This window comes from Nannobrachium achirus (assembly GCF_963921795.1).
Source record: "Nannobrachium achirus genome assembly, chromosome: 14".
Classification (NCBI taxonomy): Eukaryota; Metazoa; Chordata; class Actinopteri; order Myctophiformes; family Myctophidae; genus Nannobrachium; species Nannobrachium achirus.
Genome location: NC_137821.1, coordinates 57162418 through 57176872, shown reverse-complemented (window position 1 = coordinate 57176872; position 14455 = coordinate 57162418). Strand labels below are relative to the sequence as shown.

The 14455-nt window shown below is 39.3% G+C and overlaps 1 long non-coding RNA gene across 1 annotated transcript; it reads right to left on the bottom strand.

Annotated features, from left to right (window-relative positions):
* Window positions 1-10882: 10882 nt before the first annotated feature.
* LOC308298261 lies at window positions 10883-11833 on the bottom strand. Its single transcript, XR_013962691.1, has 3 exons — window positions 11730-11833; window positions 11060-11137; window positions 10883-10957 (listed from the first exon to the last, which is right to left on the bottom strand). It is a non-coding gene; the product is annotated as an uncharacterized lncRNA (long non-coding RNA).
* Between the last annotated feature and the right edge of the window lie 2622 nt (window positions 11834-14455).

Sequence of the window (14455 nt, the reverse complement as noted above, 5' to 3'; positions counted from 1 at the left end):
TCCTCACTGCTTGATTTATAAAATTTTAAGTCTTCATCCAAAATGATGTAACTAAGTACTAGGCACCACAACATATGGTGGGAAAAGTTCTCATGCTGAAATGTTCATTCATTGTTTGGTTTTTTTTTTTTATTCGTTCTAAGCTTACCAGAAAGGAGTCTAATTTGAAATGAATCCCATGTCCATTTCTGTTTGCATTAGTTTTGGGTTTTCATATATTACGTGGTCTCTTCTGAAATTACATCTGTTTAAAAGGGCTTTTAAGCCGTGACATCATTTTGTAGGCAGAGGAGAACTCTGCCCCCAGAGCATTTTCTGTCCCTCGCTAATTCAACAGATCCGAGACAAAAATAACGACTAAAGTATAATTCTAACACTTTCCTTTCAACAACAAAGAGAAGAAAAAATTGTAAATAGTAAAAAGATGAATGGAAACTGGGGGCAGAAATTCTCCTCTGCCTACAAAATGATGTCATACTTAACTTGTATTTTACAATGCCAAAACTCGGAAAGCATTACTTTTGGCCGCTTTGTCTTAACTCTGTGTTCTACTAGAACAGCCTTATATTTAGGTTATCCTAGATTAACAAAGCAATCCTTAGTGATTGGATTTATTTCAAATCTTTCCAGTATGCTAAAATGCATCCGAAGTATGTATAATGCTTGGTCTTGAAGGATGCATAGCCACCATTGAAGCCAACATGTTTAGAACATCAATGTTTGTTCTAGCTGATGTTACTGCTCTGTTGACCAGCTACAATGTACAATTGTACCTTTTAGTTTGGCCTTTTTTTGCTTGTTCCATGCACTTTAGCAATGCACTATTGTTTTATTGGATGTTCCAAATATTTCATACTAGGCTACATTCAAGTGTTTTGGTGATTAAACACTGACTGCCTAGAAAGTTTGGTTTTGTTTATTTAATTTCATACTAGGCTACATTCAAGTGTTTTGGTGATTAAACACTGACTGCCTAGAAAGTTTGGTTTTGTTTATTTAATTGACCTCTTTACTAAAATAACACATACTCATCCCTCAAAGACAGTAGACAGAAACGGATTGTTACCAAAGACCATTATCTGGCTTGTGCTGTGTGTGTGGCTTTCTTGTCGGTGTCATATGTACAATATCATGTGAGTATTAGGCCTATAGTCAGCGTTATGGTCAGTACAGTATGATGTCAGTATCATGGTATGATTAGATGGAATACTTCATTAGGCAGACACCCCAGAGTGTCCTTGAGCAAGTCTCTGAACCCCTTGCTCCTGATGAGCAGGTTGGTGCCTTGCATGGTTTCCTCCGCCATCTGCGTATGAATGTGTGTGTGAATGGGTGAATGTAAGGCACAATCTATGTGAAGCTCCTTGGATAAAGGCGCTATATAAATGCACCATTTACCATTTATTTAACGAAAGAGGCAGTGTAAAACAACAGGTCACAACACAGTTACTATAACATAACCTCATAGGAAAAATATATATATTGCCAAAAGTAGCTATCTGAGCTGTCATAATGATAGAAGAAAAAAAATGTTTTAAAAATATAAAAGGTTGCAAAACAGTAATAAAGAAGTGGAGAAAATGGAAAAAGCAAGTCAAATAGTAATAAATAAATAACAAATATAAAAAAAAATCAGTGTGCACTGTTTGCAATGCAAAAGAGAAATATGGTATTTACTGAACAAACCCATGGAACACACGCAATAGCAATAACTGCAAAAAAACTGTTGAACATGATTTTTCAAAGCAGATCCACAAGCTCATATAGCTGAGTTTGAGGCTTCTGTGCCCTGTGGTGAGATTTCTCAATATGTATTAGTTCTTCCTGATGTGAGTTTGTTTGTAGGTGAGTTTTCCTGTAATCGATCACGGCGGCGATACCCCATAGATTAGAGTTATATATAATAGAGAGCGGACCGCCCCGTCCCCAGCTATTCATTTTAATGCAAGACTGTTACCGAGCAGGCGCACTAGGTAGAAATGAGCATTAGCATACGCACGCGCAGTACGGCGCAGTGCGTTTAACTGCAGTTCCAGTTACGGCTGCTTGGCTTGCCAGAGCATCGCAGCGGAAGTGGATGCCTGGGGTCACTTAATATTCCCCATTCATTTTCGCCATAGACTTTTACAAAAATATTTATAACAATTATGTTAAGCCTCGAACCGAGCCATCCAGGATGGAGGTGAATCATGATCATATAACCTTTGATCCTATGTGAAAACATATTTTAATATTACATTATTTGATATACTACATTTAATAACTACCCTTTGTTTAGCGATTTTCCAAATGTTCTTTTCATAGAAAAAAAGGTTGTATGATCATGATTCACCTCCATCCTGGATGGCTCGGTTCGAGTCTTAACATAATTGTTATAAATATTTTTGTAAAAGTCTATGGCGAAAATGAATGGGGAATATTAAGTGACCCCAGAAAACCACGCCCACTGCGATGCTCTAGCGCAGACAACTGGACGTCACGTCACAGAATCAAAGCATGCGCGTTAGCGTTTTTAATGCGGAAGTGTTGCACACTATTTAGGAGAGGCAGTGAACCTTTATTCCACCAGAGATAGATAATGGAGAAATTCATTGCTTTTTATTTTGAGCTTGGCCTGAAATATAAAGACATAACGTCAGTGCTCTTTTCTCGACATGGCTATAAGATCAGTGAAAGACATCTTAAAAGAATACTTTGTGAAAATGGATTATCTCGGCGCAAAGACTACTCAAGCTTGTCTGACTTAGTAGATTTCATCAGTGAACAATTGCAGGGTTCGGGACAACTTCATGGCTATAGGTGGATGTATGCTAAATGCAGGGAACGTGGTCTAAGAGTGAGAAAAGAGGATGTCCGATTGGTTTTGGCTGAGCTGAATCCCACAGGAGTTTCTATGAGGAAAGCGAGACGTCTACGACGGCGCAACTACTTCGCAAAGGGCCCGAACTACATCTGGCATTTTGACTCGTATGACAAACTAAAGCCATATGGCTTTTGCATTAATGGCTGCATTGATGGTTTCTCCAGGAAGATAATCTGGCTTAACTGCTACACAACCAGCAGTGACCCAAGGGTAATAGGTTTGTTTGTTTAGACTTACTGTCTTCTATTTTGTTTTTCTTTACATATCTACTGCATAGTACTGTGTTCTATTTGTCTGTCATTCAATGTTATATGAGATACTTCAATGGTTTCCAGTGGAAATAAGCTTAGTCTTTCAATGGATCTCCTTTTAGTAGACCTTGTACCAGTGAACTGTACCGTCATGAAACTGTACCTTTTCCTATGCAAACTTCTAATAAAGTCTTCAATCAATCAGGTGGCTATTACGTGGAAGCAGTGAAGCGTTTGGGGGGCTGCCCCCGAGTCATGAGGGCTGATCTCGGGACCGAAAACGGCCATGTCCGAAACTTTCAGCGTCAGCTACGTGTCAGAGGCCCAGATGACACTATGGACAGCTACCTGGAAGGAGCCAGCACTGCCAATCAAAGAATCGAGTATTGGTGGGGCTTTCTGCGAAAGGAATGTTCAGAATTCTGGATCGCCTTGTTTTCAGACCTGCGAGACAATGGCTTTTTCGATGGAGAGTTTTTGGACAAAAGCCTGCTTCAGTTCTGCTGCATGGGACTCATTCAAGTGAGTGTGTGTGTGTGTGTGTGTGTGTGTGTGTGTGTGTGTGTGTGTGTGTGTGTGTGTGTGTGTGTGTGTGTGTGTGTGTGTGTGTGTGTGTGTGTGTGTGTGTGTGTGTGTCACCAGCACTTTCGCCTATAACATATTCGCCTACAAGCATTTGGTCCTTTCGCCTGGCATTTTCACCTTGGAGGAGAGTCTTTTCACCTACCTGTCTGAGCCATTTCACCTACCCTCTATTCTGCTGTCAGACTGTCCATGTTTGCAAATGATCTCTTTGTCATTTAAATATTATAGTGACTGTGACAGTGGTGTCAAGTGAATCTAACAGTTTATTTGACATTTATTATTTACATCACATTATTTACATCACATTACATCATTTTATTCCTAATAAAATGGCAAAATAGTTTTTTATGCCTGTTGACAGGCAAGGTTGATTATATAGGCTATTTAGGTGTAGCATATCTTATATAGACCTATATAGGCTAATATATTTTGTATAGCCTAATGTTAAAACAATATAGGCCTACAATACTGTTCATTTTACAATACTGTTCAATACTGCACCAAAGAATGTATAGTATTGGGACATGGATTAATTAATTTTTTGGGCGCACCTGATTCCAATAGCTCTGTATTTATGTGATTACTATGGAGTGCATAGGATAGCCGTGTGTAGGTTTGACATGTAACACCACTGTCACAGTCACTTTAATATTTAAATGACAAAGAGATAATATGAAAACATGGACAGTCTGACAGCAGAATTGAGGGTAGGCGAAATGGCTCAGACAGGTAGGTGAAAAGACTCTCCTCCACGGCAAAAGTGCCCCGCGAAAAGACCTGGCGAAAATGTTATAGGCGATTATGCCTGACACCTGTGTGTGTGTGTGTGTGTGTGTGTGTGTGTGTGTGTGTGTGTGTGTGTGTGTGTGTGTGTGTGTGTGTGTGTGTGTGTGTGTTATTACACTATTACACTATTACACTATTACACCTATTACACTTATTGAACTTATTGCACTTATTACACTATTACACTATTACACTTATTACACTATTACACCTATTAGATTATTACACTGATTGCACTATTACACCTATTACACGATTGCACATTACACGTATTACACTATTACACTATTACACCAGTACACTAGTACACTATTACACTATTACACTATTACACTTATTGAAAGTTTAAATCACTTCCAGCTGCTATCGATAACACTTGTTACCCATTGGAAAGTGTACTATAGTTTGATCATGAGAATGCATATATGGTTTTTAAATCCAATGCAGTCCGTTTTTGCCTAAATCAATACTAAATGTTTTCACAGGATGAGCTGGATGACACTGCGTGCGTGTGGAACACGCACAACATCCGTCCCTCAAAGAACCCCCACGTGCCCAGTGGCAATCCCAACGTCATGCATGCTCTTCCTGAATTGTACAGGACCACAGATTACCTTGCCCCAGTAGCCCATGACAGTCTACAGTTTTGCAAGGATCAGTGCCTTTTTCGATCAAACATACCATGTGACACAGATGTTTATGAACTATGCAATATAGTCATGTCCGAGTCACATCTCAGCCATCCCAGAGATGCGTATCAGGCTCTCAATTTATATACACATTTAAGAAATGCCGTGAAAGGATCCCTGGAATCTGGACAATGAGTTGAATGCTGTGTTTCCCTTTTTTCCCCCTTTTTTTCCTGTGACCCAAGAGAGAAATTAAATGTGTGCTGGAGACCCAAACCAGTGAAAACAACAGCAATTTCAGACCACTTAACAGAAGTTGCCTAAATCTGATAACAGAGTTTTTTTTTTTAAAGACGCATGTTTTTTTCCTGTTTGTACTGATAAGCTTATCCATTATATCTGGTTCTGAATTACATGTCCATTTGGGGTTTAGTAGCTGAAATTTAGCTGTTCTCTTGATTGAAGTTGAAGGAATGTAGTAGTAGAGATTACTCAATGTATCTATGCTTTTAAGTGTTAACTTTTTTTAAGCTCACATCGCGTCGATTAATGAGCTAGTTTCTTCCTAAACATTTATGTTGTATCTGATGGAGTTTCTTTGAATTTTCTTTGATTTATTTAGGAACTGACATAATTTTCTCTTTTGGGCCTGTATTTTTTTTTTAATAGTTAAAATCAAATTGTAAGAAACCCGAAAGAGATGTACCCTTTAAAATGTGTCCGCAACCCACTATAGATCCCTAACCCACAGTTTGGGAAACAGCGACAGATAGGACTTGAATGGAAAAATAACTCAAGGATTTTTTTGTATTTTTTATTTTGTACTGTCCTGTTACACCAGGGGTGTCCAAAGTGTGGCCCGGGGACCAAATACGGCCCGAGGACAGATTTCATACGGCCCGCAGTTTCATTCCTGAATTATATTATAAACGGCCCGACAACACCGTCACACATGAATGTTTTCCCAGAGTATAATGTGTCAGGATTCTTTGTTCCCTGTTGTCTCATTCTGAAGGGGTAAAATAAGCAGTGCTAGCCTCTTCATACATCTGGCTTTGTGTGTATGTATTTCCGTCCGTCCATATAATTAACTCATAAAAGGCACTGCTAACTTCACACCGGGTGTGATATTTTACCTTGCACATCTGGTTACATTTGATAATGTGAAATAAGGCTGAGTTTTTTGTGTTTTGTTCAGAGTACACACCTGACCTTAGACCATTGATATTATATGAAAGATTGATGATGAGATACATATCATAGTTTAAATGCGATGGATATTTATGTGACTTTGTAACGTGGTCCGAAAGAACAGGATGTCGGCAGATACAGTCAGCCTTTAGGTGTTACATTTTCAAATGTGGCACCCTTAGAAAAAGGTTTGGACACCCCACTGTTTCTTTAACTGTTTTTTGTGTACATTTTCCGTATAATAAACCTTTTCAATCACTCAAGCATTGCATGTTTGTTGGGATAGGTCTACAGATCCATCAAACCACAAAACTGAAGTTTGTTGTAAATTACATTATCTTACATACCATAACTAAAAGTTGTAACGACCATATATTCATTATTCACCCAAGCGAAATATTTAAAACCTTATTTTTATCTTGATGCTGTAATATCTTTTTATTTCATGACCTTACAGCTCCATGTGATTAAGGGAAAGGTCACCAAAAGCCCATAACTTTAAAAAAGGTCACTCATCCTAATCTGATTTGTTGAGGTGTTAGCCAGGTCTCTGGTCCCTAGTCAAAAAATCCTATCTAATTTGCAAAATGTCCAATAGGATCATATAGTATTTTCAAAAGTTCCAAAATAATTCTATAGGATGCTATATGACTATTGGATCCCATGGGATTCTACTGGAACTTAGAAAAATCCTATAGGATTTTCCTAAGTTCAAATTAAATCATATTGAAAGTTCCATAGTGCAAATATAATCATATTTGAACTTTGGAAAATCCTACAGGATCCTTTAGGACACTTTATCATCTAAGCAGACAGCAAGGTTTGGTGTCGAGGGGAAAAAGAGCAGACTAAGTACAGAGTGAAAGTTATATAGAATCTATGAACAGGGTGTGGGGGTCCCTGCTTCATCTCTCTCAACTCATGGGTCCTTGGCCTGAAAACATTTTAAGACCCGTTGTAGACAGAGAGAGAGAGACAGACAGAGAGCAGCCTTTTCAATTTGAGGCGTTGTGAGCTTGTAGATTGTCTATTTTCCTACTTTATCTCTCAACTAAAGGGTCGTTGGCCTGAAAACGTTTTACATGCTATATCTATTTATTGTTTATGTTACGAAAAAAAAAGAAAAAAAAGAGGTATACCTCCAGTGAGAATCGAACTCAGGATAACATATTGACAGCCAAGCACATTAACATGCAGACCTAATTGACTTGTACCTTACCCAGGAATAAATATAAAAATAGTAAATAAGGCAAGACCCACTGACTGAAAAAAAGGAGACATGCTCTCAAAAACGAAATAAAGGTACATTCAATTCTCAAGACGTTACTCAAACTTAGAGGTAGGCCTACATGCAAAGTACCTGAAAGACCTCGGCTCAACACCGCCACCTCTTGACCAAAGTTAATATTGTTTGGGGTGAGAACGGAACATTAAGACAGACTGGGTTCTAAAAAGAAAAAGAATAAAATCAAAATACAGAGACTCTCAAAAATGAACAATATCACACTACTGTGATCAGACTGATCACACATAGTGGGCGTCACACATTATAACACTTTATAATGGATAATAACCCTATCAGAAAATGTAGCATCAATAGATATAGCAATTTCATACCAGAAATATAGTAGGCTACATTGCATAATTGTATTGGAAACACTTGATAAGCATTCTGTCTATACAGTAGCCTACATCTAACAGTTTTCTCAACCAACGGACAACTATTTTATAAGATTGAACCTGAACCTGAGTAAAAACTAAAGAATAAATTGCTGTTGTTGGATAAGATTGTCCACAATTCCATGCTGTATTGTTGTTGGTATCATAGGAGAGATGACAGGCAAAATTCAGTAATACCAAGTACAGAAATACTTTGAGCTTTCAAGGTGACAGTGTGAAGAAAGACAATTGTATGTTTCCAAGTGCTTTGTTGGTATAGCCTTTAATTAAATTCTGGTCACCAAGGAGGGTTGTGTACGCATGGTATCAATATTATTGTCCTTGTTAAACGCGTTGATCACATGAGTCAAAATGAAACATAAATGTGTGGCCCTTGGTGAAGTTGTTGCTCTTTTAGAGAAGCCCTGGCTTGCCTCAGACATCCACCTCACAACAGACATCTTTTCTCACACGAAGCCCATGTTCTCAGCATGTCACATACATCCATATGTAACCATGAAGTTGTCTCAATTACTGTGAATGCCAAGAAAGCATGAAATCGTTTTTGATGTATGCGACTTCAAGTGAACATAGCCATGGAGCTAAAATGTGGCTAGACCCCTGAGACTGAACACACAGTACACAAATGATTGCTATTAGAAAAAGAAAAATCTATGCTGTCCATCTTGACCGATGAGCGATTGGCACAGTGTATTCCTAAATTGGATACAGCATAGCTGTCATGTCTTTCTGTCGACAACAATCTGTACAGTCTGTTGATAAAGTATAACTTTGACAAAGGGTCAGAGATACATTCGGAGCAACAAAAATAACAGCTAATTAATTGAGGGCAAAAACAACCTTTGAGCAGAAACATTTTAGAAAAAGGCAAAGAGCTAAATTGCCAAACATAATTGTAATTCTTGTTTTTATTTTTAATCAATGATATAATCTTGGCTTTTTTTAAAAGTAAATAAGCTAGCAAGCTGAAAATGCTTTGATTTTACAACTGCAAAAACTGTCTATGAAACAGAAACTTTCACCCTCCCAAAAAGGGGTTGCTAAAGGCGACTACACCTCATTCAATTTTAATATGTCTACATACCATAGAGTTGTGTGAAAATAATGAAGGACATCTCATTGACATCAAAGAGTACTTCGTAATGTCCCTGATCACATGACCCCACCTTTCCAAACAACTATAGAGATTTTAACCCATTTAGGCCTAGGATTATTGACTGCTTTAACTACTAAAAAATAGCAGATATACAAGCTCACAGCGCGGCACCGAGTTCCGCGCTGCGAGCTTGTAGATCTGCTATTTTTGAAAAATTATGATTTTTCTTTGCAAGTCTTTGAATATATCCATTTAGAAGTGAACATTTGTAAATCAAATATTTGCTTCTGGGGGGTCCCTGGAACTACATATTTTGAGATGGGGGGTCCGTGGCCGAATACCAGTAATTTTGAGGGTCCTAGACATGAGAAAGTTTGAGAACAACATGATTTAGGGGAAGGATTTAGAAGTCGGGTCAAAGATCGGGTCAAAGATATTCAAAGACTTGCACTCATTTTCACGATTTTTCAAAAATAGCAGATCTACAAGCTCGCAGCGCGGCACTCGGTGCCGCGCTGTGGGCTTGTATATCTGCTATTTTTCTAAAGTTAAAGCATTAAATAATGCTTAGTGGTTAAAATCTAATGCGACTCGGGCACGTTCCAGGTATTTGAGAGTTAATCACATAACAAAATATTAAAATGAGTGTCATTCACCGTTGTGGGACCATAAGAAAGGATAAGTTTTCAAACACGTAGCTTGGTTGGAACTGCCTACAACCATCCAAAATTAAACAATAAAGCAATCTGTCCTGCTGACTGACTGACTAGTACTAACATAAAACTTAAAGAATGCCCATTTTAAAATCATTTGACAACAGCTTGTCAAACTCAGTGCGGAAATCGGGATAACTGCAGTAGGTTAATGGCACTTCGAGTAGTGCTTCACAAGTATCAGCAACAAGTTTTCTGTCTAGACCCGATTCACCACTGAAGCTAACTTTAATCTTCTCTACAGACATGACATTACAAGCTGTACAGAAACGAAGAATCTTCTGGGCTTTGCTTTGGTCGGCATTTTTTACGTAACGTTGCAGGTAACTAAAGGCCTTCTGTTCTCTCTGTGTCAGAATCAACTTTGTTGCTTGAAGTAGTCGAGCCACTTTTGGGCCGGTTGCCGTCTTTGACTGATACAGGCACAGGACACTTTCTTTGTCAGTCAGTTTCAGTTGAACATCAGCCATTGACTTGGAGAAGCAATCTATTATATTTTCTGCGTCTTGAATAATGACTTTATGAGCCATTGAATGAAAGGCATCTTGCAGGTCATCTTTGGGAGGCACACAGTAACCCATCCTGGTGAAAAGCTCACACAAACCTTCATCACTTTCATCCTTTGTGCCCTGGAGAGCCTTTTCAGCTACTGATCGCTCACTGGGGGAGATGAACTCAAGGAAAGAGCTCAACAAAACATCATTTGGTACAGAGTCTTTTCCATGAATACATGATATAATGAACGCCTTGGACAGCTTCACTGGCAATACCCCATGGTCTAAGAGGCCTTTGGCCCAGATCCTGCCCACTGCGACCCATTGTGCCTCTGAATAATCTGGTCTCATACACGGAACTCTTTCCTCTTCACCCTCAAACTGTTCTAGAACCTTCTCCCAGAAAGCACAGTAAATGTCCCTTGACACTACAGTGTCATCTATAGCCTTCTCGTTTACGAACGACATCCTCAGTTTGCAATCCATAATGCTGCTGTCCATGAAAACTGCCAAAAGATCATCAGAAACGTTGACCCTGTGGATTAGAGCATGCCGCACTTCTCTAAGAATCTCTGGATTGTCAGCTGATTTGGCTGGGGAAACAAGCTGGGGTGATTGTGAAGGCACTTCGTCTGGCGGTGGCGGTGAATTCATCATGGGGCTCCCAGACTAGAAGTGGGGGGGGAGGGGTAGAGAAACCATATTTAACATTGACGCCCATATTGTGACATGGAAACCCATATTTTATGGGAGGGGTGGGGGGCATATTACCTGTGAACTCACTTCAGCATGTGTGGGAGAGGCAGACAGTGGAGAACTCAAAGATGGCTCATCTATTTCAGGACCATTCTGTTGGAAACAAAACCATGTACATATTACATGAAGGTAGATGGGGCGCTCGGGTGGCACAGTGGAAAAGTGCCTGTCCACCACCAGGAAGACAGGTGGTTGTACTGTGTGCACAGTGCACACCCCATAACCCACACACTGCACATCATTTCAGAGCTCATATCTTTGAACGGGTAAGGGCTAGTATCTAATACATTAAAGTTTTCCAGCGCTTCCTTCTTACCTCAAAAGAAAGGTAGGCATATACCTTTCTTTAGTACTTAGGGATTATTGTTCTTTACACTTCTCCAAAGTACTAACACTCTGTCACTTGTAAGAACCATCCTCTAGAGACAGCGTCACGCGACAAAAGAACAGATCTACAGGATTTAAAACATCATGATGAAGCACGTAGTGAGCTTGTGTTTTTTCTCACATGGTATGCAGTATATTGGACTGCAATCACGCAGCGTTAACATGAGCTAAAAAATCCGTAACTACCAAATAAAAAACCTTTAACAGGACCCGATTTTATTTTTTTCAATACATTTCCAGGAATGGCATGACTGTGAGAATACCCTGATTCATATATTGCAAGAGGGGTGTATGTTACCTGTGAATATTGTAGCGCATCCTCATTCATGGGCACGGTGAACAGTGGAGGCTGGGTGACCGAACTTTCATGGGGGTTATTACTCTCTGCATTCTGAAAGATCTAGAAACATATAAAAGCAATCAAAGCGAATCAAAGTTGCAGTTGTTATGGTGACGGCTCCCCAAGCGAATGGCTGCTCAGTGTTTTTAATACATTCAATGTTGGTTTGTAAGCCTACAGCTGATTGAAGGATGGTTCAATGCAAAGGATGAATTTAACCCATGTGTGTGTGACAGTGACAACACATTGAGGTACTACTTTTACAATTATTGTTATCAGAACAGCCTCTAAACATGTTGAGTAGGTGAGCTACATTGACCCAGAAAACCACAGCTTACTTGTGAGACCAGATTCTAAAAATGTTTTCTAAATACTGACAGTTTTCTGAAAAACGTATGTCAGTTTCTATGGCAGCGTGCTCAATATTTTTCTTGTCAAGGACCCCAGAAATTATATGTATTTGGCCGCTGACCCCGATCTAGAAATATGTTGTTTCAGGTACCCCCCAGAAGCAAAGATTTGAGTTCAAAATGTTCGCTGTAAAAGAATATTGAAAGATTTGCACACATTCTCATGAATTTTCAAAAATAGCAGATCTACAAGCTCGTAGCATGGCACTCGGCGCTGGAGGTATGGAGGTGTCATAACTTTGGCTGCTTTGAAGGCCAGCATCAATGTTTTGGATACAGTGCGGGCAGCAACTGGGAGCAAGTGGAGGGAGCGGAGAAGGGGGAAATGTGAAAATGTGGGTTGACTGAAGACTAAGCGTGCCGTGGCATTTTGGATCAAATGGAGGGGCTTAAGTGCACATGCCGGGAGGCCAGTGAGGAAAGAGTTACAGTAGTCAAGTTTAGATATGACTGATGTCTGGATGAGGAGCTGGGCTGACTCCTGGGTAAGGAAGGGCCTGATCCTACGGATGTTATAGAGTGTGAACCTACAGGATCGGGTGACTGATGCAATGTGTGCCTTGAATGAGAGCTGGCTGTCCAGGATGACACCATTTTCATTAGCTAAAGCATAAAGTGACAAAAAGGGGTTCCCGTCCTGAATGGGTTAAATTGAAGGGAGGGAGACAGCTTACCTGTGAACCATGAAGCACCTCTTGTATGGGTGGGGTGGGTGTTGGCATATCCGTATCATTCTGTAGGATTAGCAAACATGCATTCCAATTAAAAAAGTTGGGGCAACATATCATTTGACACTGGAAATCAAAATATGGGAAATAAACTTTTACATTTTGGGATTGTAAGCCTCTAGTATCATAGTGCAGTAAGTACAGTAACAGCAGGGGAAACAGCTAAGTCAGCTATTCCTATATATGGAGTTCCATATATGAGTAATCTCCATAAATGGGCAGTAAGTGAGAGCTTTCATTTGTTGATTGTATAGGTTCTGATGTCACGATGAGTCAGTGAGATATATATGGAGATCCCTGACGATAAATAGACCATATATGGACATGTGATAAGGTTATGTCCGAGTGATTGTGTTGGCCTGTAAACAATATATATGGCTATAATTTCCTATTTACATGTCAATGTGTCAGGATGCGCTGCATTGGAGCCATTTTACACAATTTTTTACACTACTGGATATATTACTACTTAAAGATTTTATGAAGAAAATCGTGAAATAACCTGAGACACGTTGTCAGCCTCGGCATGTGCTTCACCACTCATTTCTGGAAGGAAATCAAAGAGTAAAGATTAATATTTTAGGATGGTCATTAAAATTTGGCTTGTCAAGTAAATTAATCCATGGTCTCAAAGATGCCATACCATTATGTCTGCTCCTAGTGATTCTCCCCGTATAAACTCTTCTCCGTTTTGACTTCATGGAAACTATGAATATAGGGAAAATATAAAAACAAATGTTGTGTTGTTGATGAACAATACATATTTTCAAACAATGCTATTAGCGGAAAATAAATGACAGTGCTTACTTAGGCACATACATTTAAAGATAAACAGAACTCCAGACAATACTAGCATAATCACTATTCTGGCCTACACCAGACTTTCTATTTAAGCCGCTTACTTTAGTTCTGACATATATGCAATCTTCATAGACTGACTGAGACGTAAGTGCATACTCAAATTCATAGTAGATCTATTGGCAGCAATAAATTTGCTAAGGGAACATGGGTGAAACATTACCCCACCCTAAAAGCTAGGGCGTTAGATGCCATTGCAGAAGCAAATGATACACACAGACAAACAGCTTGTTAGCATTTACCACGACAAGCTGTAATGAAGACCGTTTCAAATTTTGTTACAGCTTGGAATTATGTTGGCTAGCCCTCAAAAATTAACACATTCAAGTACTGAATTAATTCTTTAGCATGATTAATGGTGGTTTCAATCTAACGGCGTTAAGCGTTTATTCACCATGTAAACACGCACAGGTTTAAGCCAAAATAATTTATCATGAGGGTCACAAATCACTACAGTTACAATATAGTTGAGAAGGGAACACGAGTGAAACCATTGGCTGTATGAGTGAAACATGAATCCACCATGGCTACAGCTTTTAATTGGTTCATATTTAGGACATTGATTTGTTGATACCGGGTGTCCTGGGCCCGTGAGGACAGGTAGAGACTGGAAACGGTATCGTAAACATATTACTACGGTAAACATATCGTGCAGAAATGTGACGTTAGCGCATTAAATAGCTAGCAG